The sequence below is a fragment of the Notolepis coatsorum genome (genome assembly GCF_963971535.1).
Source record: "Notolepis coatsorum genome assembly, chromosome: 1".
Taxonomy (NCBI): domain Eukaryota; kingdom Metazoa; phylum Chordata; class Actinopteri; order Aulopiformes; family Paralepididae; genus Notolepis; species Notolepis coatsorum.
The window spans coordinates 304,364,055-304,377,768 of NC_140165.1; positions in this window are offsets into that span (position 1 = coordinate 304,364,055).

Genomic DNA, 13,714 nt, shown 5'->3' on the forward strand with positions numbered 1-13,714 from the left:
CGTCCAGATAACGTCAGGAACAATGGGGGTACTGATAACTTTAGAACTCTAACCGAACGATGCACCATACATAAATAGACTATTATTAGCTTAATAGAATACGTCCAACTCGACGGTATAGTGCCAAACTATGACTATTCAACTATTAATCTACACGATATCTCAATGCCTATTCTGGGGCCAAGTAGGCCTTACTACACCGCACGTGCGTCGTGGGGAGGCTTTGCGTCTGTCACTCTGTTGGAGGGTAAAGAACTGGACTAAAAAGAAAGTTCTACTTTACTTGCGCCATATATATATGCGCTATGAACAAATAGTACCATTCGTATTTCGCCCGACATATTCCTGCGCGGAACCGGGGCTTGCCACGACATGTTAGGCGGCACGATTGAACTTGGACCTAGGGGTATGGCAACCTGGCGCCAGGTTCTCGTCCAATGGTAGAATGAAACTATTATGGGCTGTTTAGTAGACTAAAGGGATATTCAATGCATATTGTACAAGGAATATACAGGGGATATCAAACGATATACAAATACAATTAAATATATATATATAAATAAATATACATATTCGGTTTAATCTGATCCTTCACAACAGAGTGGTATTTTCGGCTAAATAAAACTTCAAAGGCATGTTTTGTGGACCTCAGAGGGTGTAATATGGGACCTTAAATAAGCAATAAACATGCTTTGAATCTGGTCAAATTAATTCAAATGATTATAATTCTGACTGTATAGAAGCCGAGGCATTATATATTATCTCTAACAATAGCCATTGCCGCACTCAATTATGTCTTGTGAGTCGTTGCAGCAATCTTTGGGTTAATACCATTTTGTTACACAGATGTGGTGCAAAATCATACTGTTTTTTCAATCAACCTCAAGAATTGAGGTGTGACAAAAATCCATACAAAATATCCCATCCATTAATGAATTCGATCTTTATTTAGTCTCGACACCAAGACCTTGAAGAACATCTTAGAAACAGTTGTGCTGAGATTTGGTATCAACGACTTTTGACATTTGGAGATTTCTGCAAGAATTCTTCAGTGATCTGTTCTGAAAATGGCTCAGGCAGAACCCTTATCGTCAATATACTAGGCACGTCATACTGTATATCCCCCAAATGGCACATATGTCTCTAGTCTGTGGTTGCAAAGTTTCATTAGGCTGTGATTATCCTAGATAATAATGACAATAGGTCATTCAATTCAGTGAAGTTTAAAAGAAATACTAATAATACATAAATATAATGGTCCCACCACATTGAAATGGCTACTAAAGTCATCACATGTGAATACAGCTGGGCTCATTGGGTCCACAAGAGTTGCAGCTTTCCAGTCGTACCCAATTAATGCAATTCCAAGACTGTTTAGGGACCATAATATGCAGAAATATGCAAATAACCTGTGTCTAATAAATTTTTTAAATAGGTGAAAATAACACATTTTGTACTACATGCAAAAAGGCTGCATGGTTTTGCTCCAAGTGGTTTTGGTTTTGCATGGTATTAGCATAAATTGGGCACGTTTGCAAAGGGGAGACTCTTGGGTCTCCGTAGAGCCCATTTTCATCCAGACATCTTTGAGGTGAGAGGACCCCCTTTGAAAATGGTTACATGATCACAAGTTAACCAGACTATGAACCATAGCATCCTTGATATACAGCATAACATTAAAAATGAATACATAATCACAGACTAATTAACACTGATACATAAAATGAGGAGTCCTTGATTGAGTCCCGCAAACGTAATGACAATTTTTAAATGTGCCTCACTAAAACATGGGTAGCTACAAACTCTTGTTCCTTTACCCAAAGCAACTTCACTGTAGTTGTTTAAAGGTACCCATAAGTCTTGCCAAAGTGATCATTACCTGTAATGCTTAGAGTCCGTTTCTATTTCTTCTCTCCTCTACTTGCCCCAGAGCACAGATATAAACGTATCCGTTAGGTGTACGTTAGTTGTGTGTAAATCCCTGTAGGGAAGGGAGCAAGTATTTGACTGGAGAAGGGGAACAAATTAGAATTGGACTTCATCCATGTTAGTAACTCCAGCCGTCGAAACATCCTCACCAATAATGATCTATTCAATAATAATAATAATAATAATAATAATAATAATAATAATAATAATAATAATAATAATAATAATAATAATAATAATAATAATAATAATAATAATAATAATAATAATAATAATAATAATAATAATAATAATAATAATAATAATAATAATAATAATAATAATAATAATAATAATAATAATAATAATAATAATAATAATAATAATAATAATAATAATAATAATAATACCTCTATCTTATATAGCGCTTTTCCAGGTGCTCAAAGACGCTTTACATGGGCAGGAGAGACAAACTATGGCAAAAAAAAAAAAAAAAAAAAAAAAAACAGAACAAAAACAGAACAAAAAGAATACATGACAAAATAAAATAAAACCGACAGAATTAGAGGTCAAAAGCAAGATTGAAAAGGTGAGTTTTGAGGGCTGAAGATGTCAGGGTGTTTGCATCACGGATATGGCTGGGGAGGGCATTCCAGAAGGAGGGGGCAGCAGCAGCAAAGGCCCTGTCGCCCCAGGTCCGGAGCTTGGTCGTGGGAGGTGTTAGGAGGTTGGCATCTGCAGACCTAAGGCGACGGGTGGGCGTGTGACGGTGGAGGAGGTCGGACAGGTGGGCTTTAAATGTGATGAGTAGTATTTTAAAATGTATCCTGTATTTGATTGGAAGCCAGTGGAGGTCGTGGAGGACAGGGGTGATGTGATCAGAGCGACGGGTGGAGGTGAGCATGCGGGCAGCAGAGTTTTGGACATATTGGAGTTTATTGAGAATAGTGTTTGGTCAGCCGTAGAGGATGCTGTTGCAGTATACGATGGGGTCATCGCTAGGGATGGGTACCGTTCACATTTGAACTGATACCGGTACCCAACTGTACTTTTTTCTGTACTTTAGTCTCTAAAAATGTAATCTACCTACCTCAGTTGTAAAAACAAATTCGAAACTTAATATTTAATAAATAAATAATGTATTATTATTACTTTATTATTATTTACATCTTACTGATGTAAAGCACTTTGTCAACCCCTTGTATGAAAGCTGCTATACAAATAGTTATTATTTATTTAGAACAACATATATATATATATATATATATATATATATATATATATATATATATATATATATATATATATATATATATATATATATATATATATATATATATATATATATATATATATATATATATACACAGTCACACACATATCTTTAAATAAATGTTATGTTACTTTATTTAAAAGAATATGTTTAACAAATTAACTAAAAAAGGTACACATCTATATATTTAAATACAAAATAAATAAAGGTATTGTATTTTACAAAATAACAAGTATAAAACAAGGGTAAACAAACCACTCTAGCAGCAATATTCTGCTCATCAAAAAATAGTCAAATACACATCTATATATTTAAATAACAAATAAATGAAAGTATTTTAGAACTGATTAAACAAACAAACAATCTAGCAGCAATGAACTACTCTGCTGCTGATTGAGTATTCTAGCAGTTATTTTCGCTCCACACTCACTGTGTCTTTGGAGAAGACCCGCTCTGCCGCGGTGTGTTTGGTCTTACATAACAGCCTGTGGCTTGTTTACGGACGTCACATCCGCTACTCTTCTGTCCTCCTGACTGCGCTTGCTAACGTTAGGGAGCTAACGTTATGTCCGACGATTAGCTAACGTTAGCTTAATAACGTTAAATAAGTTACAAATATGTGACACTATGGAAGGAGTAAGCTGACCGCTAAAAAGAAAACCCACCACGGCAGCGCGAGCAGATAACAAAATAAAGTTTTGAGAGGAGTGGAAGTTTGGACTCTTTGGAGATAGTAGTGTTTCAAGAGCAGAGGTGGAAAATGAGCTACACTTTCTAACAACCTGCCCAGTGTGCCTGCCCACTGTACCAAGATATCAGAGACATATACAGTACACTCCCCATGAATTGCAAACACCCAAAGAGAGTTTGAAAACATGTATTGTGCCGTTGACATTAACGTGCGGTTTCGTTTTACGGTAAACAAAACGTGACTTTTTTTTTTCTTTTCTCATTACCGACAATAGGCACCGTTGGATCTCACGTGAATCGATACTTGGTAGTACCGACGTGTTTCGGTAGGTACCTTTAAAAGTACAGAATTCGGTACCCATCCCTAGTCATCGCTGCCAGATATTCTTGACAGGTACTGCCCTCCCTGTACAAACTAAAGATCTGGTGGCATTTGATTGCTATCCCTCTTTATGGCACTATTCTCCACCCACCCTACCCCCCTCACCAGTTTACTGTACCCCTCTCCTCCACTTGAGCTGCCTCCTGAGGTCTGCCCACATCCCCCGATCATTAGCTGTAGCAAGGATCCCTTTCATCGGTGTCCTTCTTTGCAACGCAGTCTCTCGACCTGATGAAGTGATTGAAGCAGGGCCCTTCTTCGTCTGACTTAATGGCTCTCCTTCTCCGTCCTTTGTGATCTCCTGATGAACCAATTCCCGGCATGTCTTTGGATCTGCTCATTTCCAACTTGCCCTGTACATAGACCCCAGGCCCACCCTGCCTTGGTTCATGGATCCAACCACATCAGCATGCATGTTGCAACCCTTCCCTCGCTTCTCTGAGCCCTGTGCTAGCTGCCCACCTATGACCTGTCCTCACCTTGATGCCAGCTTGGCAAACTTTTTTGGTCTCTTCCACAGCATCATGGCCTGGCAAACATGTGGTAGCTTTAAATTCCTCTACCACTGATCTTATTGGTTTAGGTTTAGGTTTAGGTTTACTTTATTTGTGTACATTAATAAACATTTTACAGATGTAAATGCACCCAATTTTTGCCAAAAGGCTCATTTCCATTGGCAGTCCCCCTGTCAGAAGGTACAGGCTAAAATCCTGTGTAAAAAAAGGGTTAGCAATAAAAACAGAATAAAATCAAGTTAAATAACATTAGAATAAAAACACAACAAAAGCACATAGACACAGTAGGGATACAGGTCACAATACAGTCATGGACACAAGGACAGAGCACATCATGACATATTAAGAGACCCAGACATAGACAGACGCACCATATCCACACACACACATACACACACAGACACCTCAGTGTTGACAGTTCTGGTTTTCAATGAGCCATTCCCTAACCCTGCACTTGAATGAATGGTATGATGTGGACACTCTAATTGTTTGAGGAATTGAGTTCCATTGGTGGGATTCTCTGTATGAGAAGACGGCCTGGCCAAATACACTTTTTTTTAAAGGGATTGTACAGTCCCCCTTGCCGCACCTCTAGTGTTCCTGGTTGAGGCAGACTTGAGGTTGATGAAACCGGACAAAGGAGGAGGAGCCAATCCACACTTTATTTTAAAAACTAGGCAGACGTTTTGATATAGAGTCAGGTTTTCCCAACTGAGTAGATTCTATTTTTTTAGAATGTGACAATGATGGTACCTGAATGATTTCTTGTCTAGAATTTGTATTGCTTGTTTGTATAGTGATTGAAGTAGTTTCAGAATGGTGGAATGTGAATTGGACCAGGTTATCAAACGGTATGTGATGTGGGAAAGAACCATTGAATATATAGCTTTGCTGCCTCGGTTGAAAGGAAGTTTCTGCAGCTTGCTTCCTGTGCAATAGTGTCTAATGACTTCAGACACCCAGTCACCTACAGAGGAAGTTGTTTACTGTCCTGTCCAGAACCCACAGGAAAGTAACACCAGGCATTCAACTTTCCAGGTAAGCCACTCCACTCCGGAGCTGTCAGTTTGTGACATAATCTCTTTCATGCTGTGCCTGTCAATGCCACTGGTATAATGCCTTATACCACTTCCCCAGGCTCTTGACCTGTTTCTTGCTGACAGTGGGAATCATGTGTTTCCTATTCCTGAACCCCGGAACCCATCCTTGACTTGCCCTCTTTTCAAGACTAGGCTTTTTTCGGTTTTTGTCAGCTTGAATGTCATTCTTGCCCAGCTGGTCATTTAATTAAGGTCCTCCAAGATCCACCTACCTGCTGGTACTGATTTGGCTGTGATTGCTTGCTCATCTATGAAAGCTCTGACTGGGGTCTGCTGGCTGCCGTTTGCCAATGCAGTGCCTCTCCTCAGCTTCTCTATACCGTCTTCACCAGGAGGATCATTGCTGCAGAGAACAGAATGACTGTGATAGTGCAACCAGTTACAATAGACCACTGCACTTCCGCGTTACATTGAGCTCATGGGAGAGAGAGCGGGGGGAGAAAATTAATGAATGTGGATGAGAGCCTCGACATTAAGTGGTTGTAGCTACGGCTGTGGGGGTGCTGGAGACATGATCCAATATACTTTTATGCCTGAGTCTCCTGAACACGGCGCGACCAATCCCATGTCGATCGGCACTTTCTCTGCCGAGCTATGGTCACTTTTATGCACCTACTCCCCAACTCCGCAGGCGCAGATTGATAAATCTAAATCTTCTGACAATCCAGAGAGACTCCGTGGGCAATCTGCGCATGCAGAGTTGGGGAGTAGGTGAGAAAAAGTTACTATAGTTCGGCCGAGAAAGTGCCGGAAGTGTTGCAGTGGTCAATGGAACACCTACAGTACATCTTGAATCTGTCAAAGTATAGCCTTGCAAGGAGCCTCTAGAATCTAACTGGCACATGGTAGGTCTCCAATGTGGTAGATACTAAAACTTGTGAGGTATTGTGCCATATGCGCTGGTTAAATACAGCCAGATGACTGCAAAGTCACTTCAGTTACGTTTTGCATCTTCTATGATCTTTGATATGATGATTGTGTGCTGGAGACAGCCAGGGACTCCTGCAATGCCACGCTTTTGCACAGAAGTGTCTATGTAATTGTCTTCCAGCAGAAGCCTAATCAGAGAAAAAAAAACATTGCATCTGCTTCCATGCTGACCCCTATATTCAACAGGTAGCGCAGAAGCGATTTGCGACTGATCATAATTAGATTTGATCTAAATGTATTACCATCATACAGCACAAGTACAATACAACATCCAAACAGAGTGCGAATGTAACAGTAAAGTGCAATAGTGACAGCAGGTGATGAAACTGGTAAAAGGCTTCATTTGGGATAAATAGTTGGTGATTGCGTTCAAGTCGATTCTACAGACATCCTCGGAATTAAATAATTATAATAAAGATAAATACAACAATATTTTATATCATTAACAATTACGTTTTGCATTTATAGTCATGGCTCAATGAGAGGATTTTTTATTGTCATGACTCTGAGCTTCTTGCCTACATCTCTGGCAAGAGCAGCCTTCAACACTTGGTCTACATCTTGGTCAAACGCCTGCCGCTCCTTCTTTGTGGAGGGAGCAGGCCACTTCACTGGTTCTTTACTTGCTTCTCTGCTCAAAAGAGACCGTCCTTCCCGCTGTGTGCCATCTCTCAGCTGGGTCCCGCTCAGTAGGTCAGCGATACTCTGCTCACCACCTCTCCTGCCATGTGCTTGGAGATTCTGGGGACTGTGGCTTGCCTCCTGCTCTAGCCTGCCTCTGCCTCTCCAGGTTGTGTGTTGCACCCGTCCTTGAAGTGACAAACACTTCATCTTGGCCTGATGGATTTTTATCCTCCTGCATCTGCAGATCCTTGACACATTGCTTGTCTGAGCCATCATTGTGAGATCCATCATCCATGGCCATAACATTATTCCAATATCCAATAGGTCGATCATCTTCCCCCGCTCCCACCCGACCTTGGGGGTACCTTTCCATAGCGATCAATAGGGAGGTGTAGTCTAACGTCACTTTAGTTTCCCGCGCGGTCCACCCCTATAGGGATTTATCATTGGGAAATGTATTATCGGCTATTGTAATAATTCTGCCACATGAACATTGGCAAGCATTCCATTTTATATATATATATATATTTTTTTAAAATAACTACATTTACCAGTAGAACGTCGTTCAGTGCTGTCGCCTAATACAGCCAGGAGTCTACGCTGTGGTGACATCAGTCAGTAGCGCCAACGTGAGTGTAGTTCCTCAGTGAACGAAAACATAAACGTTGTTATTTTGCTACCTTTACGATTCATTGTGAATTTTTTCATGTTGAGCTATAGATTGTGGATGAATACACACAGAAAGGTACACCATGCCAATGTTCATGCTTTATTTGTTTTAAGCGAGACGATTTAGAAATGGGTCCATTGGAAATACATGGCCATTTCAAGGTGGACCGCTCGGGAAACACCAATGACGTAACCACTACACCTCCCTATAGTGAGTACCTTCTCTTGAACGTTGTGCTTCAGCCTGCCAAGCCTACACACCCTGTCTCTGGTCTTCCCCCGATGCCGGCAGCCTCTCCTCGCTGTCACCATCCTTCCATGGTTTCCAATAGTAATAATAGGCTTTCCTATAGTAGTCAGTGGATCTCCAGAAAGGAATATCTTCAATACAACGGGGTCATCGCCACAGGGACCGGTACCACCTTCCCTGTGAATACTGAAGATCCGGTGGAATTAGATTGCTAGCCCTTATACACGTATACTGGTATTTATCACAAAAAGTCCTTTTCTTCCCTCAGTTATTAATACAATTACAATCTTTTTTTGTTTTTAACTAAGTTGATTATTATATTTTTGTCTTATGCTTTAGTATTAGAATGGAACAGGACAGATAAAGAATTAAGACGCTTATGCATCTGAATACCACTATTCCAAAAAATAAATGAATGAACTCTTTCCCTAGTTCTCACAAATATATACAGTATATATATTAGAATATATGAATTGGGGAGTTTCCCTATATATATATATATATATATATATATATATATATATATATATATATATATATATATATATATATATATATATATATATATATATATATATATATATATATAGGGCTGTCAGTTTATCGCGTTAATTAGATTAATTAATTACACAGCAAATTATCGCGTTATGAAAATTAATTACAATTTTCTTTTTTTTTATAATTTTTTTTGTATAATTATTTTTTTATCTCATTCATTCCATGATAATGTAGAATACACATTTACAGACTTTTTTTTAATATGGTCCATTTGCATGTTCTTGGTATCTGATTCTAGGGACATCTATGAATCTCAGGGAATGTATTCCCAGTGTCAGAAATACTGTGGGCTAGATCCACAAAGAATGGATTGCACGGTGCAAGTTGCACCCTTACTTACAATTGAAAATGGGGGACCCTGATGTAAACAAGACGAAAGTCTTTCTCTGGTCTGCATGCCCTTAACAATTGTGTGTATTGAGCCGTACTGTATTGTACCCATTCTGCAATCTGTTTTCATTCAATCTGCGCTGTGATTGATTGAATGAAAATCTTATTTTGAGTCAATTGTAATGAACCAAATGAGAATATCAATAATTATTTTTTTATCTTTGACTGTGAATAACACCATGCTCAAATTGACCACACCTGGGGCGGCGTGGCTCAGGGGTAGAGCGGGTTGTCCAATGATCGAAGGGTTGGTGGTTCAAATCCCGCTCAAGCCCATGTCCATCCCACTGCCGTTGTGTCCTTGGGCAAGACACTTAACCTACTTGCCTCGTATGAATGTGTATGCATGTGAATGAATGTTGGTGGTGGTCGGAGGGGCCGTAGGCGATGATTATTCGCCACGCTTCCGTGAGTCTGCCTCATGGCAGCTCTGGCTGCAATTGTAGCTTACCACCACCGGGATGACTGTGTAAGAACGAATAATGGACTCTGTACGCGCTCTGGGGTCCTCGTGAACATGAAGAGCGCTATATAAATCCAATCCATTATTATTATTATTATTATTACCTGAAAAATCTAAGCAAATTAATAGATGGAAGATGATTAAACAGAAGGTTTTGTATACAGTACTGAATTCTGCCATCTGGACACATGCAATTTGAAATATGATTATAGAATATAGAATATCAGGCATAAAATGGTTATGCGATTAAAATGCGATTAATTAGATTAATTAATTACAAATCCTGTAATTAATTAGATTACTTTTTTTAATCGCCTGACAGCACTAATATATATATATATACAAGTGTTAAAATGTCACCATGTGCAGCGTTTTCCCAAGTCATGATATGGGTGTAACACTGGCAAATTACCCACTATTTTCACCACACATGAGCCTGTGGGCCAGTACATAATCTGCACATATTCTGTACATATTCTGTACATTTTCTGTGCTTGTTTGTGATCAGCTCTATTTCTAATGCCTTGTTAGTCTTAATCAAGCATTTACCTTTTTTTTTCTTTTTTCCCTGCTTTTCCATTGCTTTCGCTAACAGCTTCATCAATGTCATGTAACACCATCAGGGAAGTAATTGTATGTCAACTTTTCCCAGGCCCTAAAACAAAAGTCATTATGTGAGCAGGAAGTTATACACTCCATTTTACGGAGGCTGTACCGCTCAAGATACAACATCAACATCATTAAAGTTAAAAGAGTTTTTCTACGGCTTTCCAAAAATAAGAGCAAAAAACAATGATAAGACAAGCTCATAGCGTACTTAATCGGGGGAAAAAAACAATTGCAACTGCACTTTCTTTCAGAGATCTCGCCTCAGATGCAGATGGTAGGGTGCCGTGACCGTGTAGCTCTTTAGTGTTCTGTCAGGTTTGTTAGCCGGGTTCTTTTCTTACGATGACACCAATTAAACACACACGGCACGCTTTCTCTCCTGCTACGCGTGTTTTTGGCAACTGACAGAATAATTAACAGCCAGACTGGACAAAAACCAGTGTCTTAATAACCGTGCAGGAAATAGAAAAATAAAGATGGAAAGCATGATGTCGATACAAACAAAATGTCATGTTTTTTTGTGGGCTAGGCTCTGATACGCATACGATCCTTCTGTTGAATCTCCAGGCCTGCCTTTCTGCAGAAGGGGATAGCTTCTCTTGAGTGCAGAAGGAGAGGAGAAATCGACTGCGTCAGCTACTGTAACTTGAGAATCGGGTTAAAGTAGAAAGTTAACAATCACATTATGTAACAAAGGCTTTCATGTCAACGTGCAACGAAACAAACAGCCTCCACTTGATTTCAACTGGAGCCAGGGAGACACAAGTTGTGGTTAGTTAATTGTCACATCAATGGTGAAAACTAGGACAGATACATTGTTTCTTTTAGCTTCTCTAAAAGAGGCATGAACTCTGGTATTTTCTTATTGAATTAGCTTCCCCCGTATGTGACAAGCCAGAGCGCCTACTGTGATTTTATTAAGATAAGCAAGAAAGTGGCTAAGCCGGTCATTTAAAATGAGATTACTCCTCTTGGAAAAGAAAGTGATCATAGGTCCCTTTTCTGTGATGGATTGAGTGTGGGAAACGAGACTGACGGCTTTGTTACCTCATTACGTCTCAATGGTTTCACAGATCGACGTGGTGATATTTTCATTTGCCGTTCCTGCTAATAGCGGTCTTGTCCGAGCCCCAACACAGCACGCCAGAGGCTCCAAGGCAGCAGGGATAATAGAATTTGCTTTTTGATTCATGTTCTTCTGCGGTCTGGGTTCCATTCATCTATTGTTTTGCTCATGTATCTGTGTCAGTGCAAATCTATTGTATTATGCAACGCTGCAGATAATGAACAGGATCCCAGCGTCATGCTGGGGCAGCACAAGGGTACGGTAGAGATCCTTTAATATCTAAAAGCAGAATGGTTGAAACCACTTATGTTGAACTATAGAGTCAGAGAGGCAGTCATGCTCATGATTCAATGCATGAAGTCCTGTTCAATCCCCTTGGGAATTTGCTGATTTGTTTCTGTGATATTGTGAGAACATAGGATTTTGGAATTGGATTTTTGAGTTTTTACCTACAGGTAAACTGCAAGGATTCATGATAATGTTGGGTTGAAATTTGAATGAATTGGGGGGAAAATGCAGCATTTTCTTCTAAGGATGTCAGAGGTTTATGCAATAAAAACTGCATTCCATTGCAGTATTTGCTAGGAATGTTGATTTTGCAAAAAGACATCTTGCAATTACAAAATTGCAGACAGAGGGGCCTATGGTCTGTTTGAAGAAACACATAAAATGCTTATTAGGTGCACTATTCTACTGCTGTTTGAAAACCCAGTAACATGGTTACCCCAGATTATGTGCCTGCAAGCACAAAATTCTGTCTTCATAGAACCAATGACCATTAGCATAATGAATGATAAATAATCTCTAAACAGCATATTCCATAAATGGTTGATGCTAGCAACCCCACTGTAATTGGCTATCTTTAACGGAACACACAGAGTATTGGGTTGTTTGTAATCTCAAAGATGGAGGGGGGGGGGGGGGGGGGGGGGTCAGTAGTACTGTGAATCTTTCAAGATATCCTTTAAGTAAGGGACTTGTTAGACCACAGGCTTTCGTGGCTTACTTCCACAATAATAGTCTAACAACATGTGTCTTACTAACGTCCTGCCTCATTAAGGCAGCTCTGCCATTTTATTCCATTACAGTGTTCTCTAGTCATATCCCCAATCGCCTCACACCTAAATATAATTCAACTCACTTTTAAAATGAGGCTGTTCATATTAATTGCTGTTTTCACAATGTTTTTGTTGGCAAATGCTAAGCTATTAGTCATTTAGTGTTTCGAAGACATTTAGTTTATCGGTGATACCAATTCAGGGCTTTCCCTAAACAATGGTATAGGAACAGGAGCACTTGGATTGGTCCCCAGGCGCGACCCCACGCCGCATCCCATGTCTGCTCCAGGCTGCCCTTGGGGGGGAAGGACGACACGGTGGGTCAAGCGCAGAGAGGAATTTCATCGGCAACCCAAAAATTCCATGTGTGTGTTCCTGTGTGTGCCGCCCATCGCAGAACCTGTCATCCAGGGGAAAGCCCTGAATTTGAACACATCATTCACCCAAAGCCCCCCACCCATTTCCCATTACATGTAATTAAACAACGCAAGACAATAGCAAGATAATATCAAGATAATAGCAACCAAATATTATATTAATAAATAAGAAACATACATGGATATATGCTAATTACCAAAGGGCACATTAACAGTCCCTTCCAGAGAAATAGACAGATAATATAGATAAAAAAAACATGGGAATAAAAAGAAAGTTAAGAAAGTTAATAAACGTAGTAACAAGAGCGACCATTCAAATTGGATTGAACTGCAACCACTTCTTGTCTGGGCATGACTTCTCACCTGGCTCCACAAAGTCAATCACGTTAAGCCACATTCCCTCAATATATATGTCAGGCCTCTACCTCAAATTGTACTTTTCAAATTATTCTCTCATTGGGAATACAAGAAGTCTTTTATTTTTTTTGCCAGAGAGAGGGCAGTGGTGGATGCTGTTCCTTCCATTTAAGGGCTATGCATTTACTAGCTGTTGACAAAGCTATTCTTATAAATCGTTATCATTATTAAATTTGTTGTTACCCTGCACTGGCACTATCGATGTAGCCCCCTAATAGAGCTGGCCTTGGTTCAGGTGGGATGTTATTAGTTATCTTGGACATGCATCGTAATATGTTTTGCCAGTAGCTAGACCATTTTAAGGCCATTATTAAATGTGAATAAGGGGACCACCTTCACAGATGCACACCTTGGACAGTACTGAGAGATTTTATATTCGATGCAGTCTTTCCAGAGTGTAGTAGACTATTATTAAAAGAAAAAACGTTGTGCATT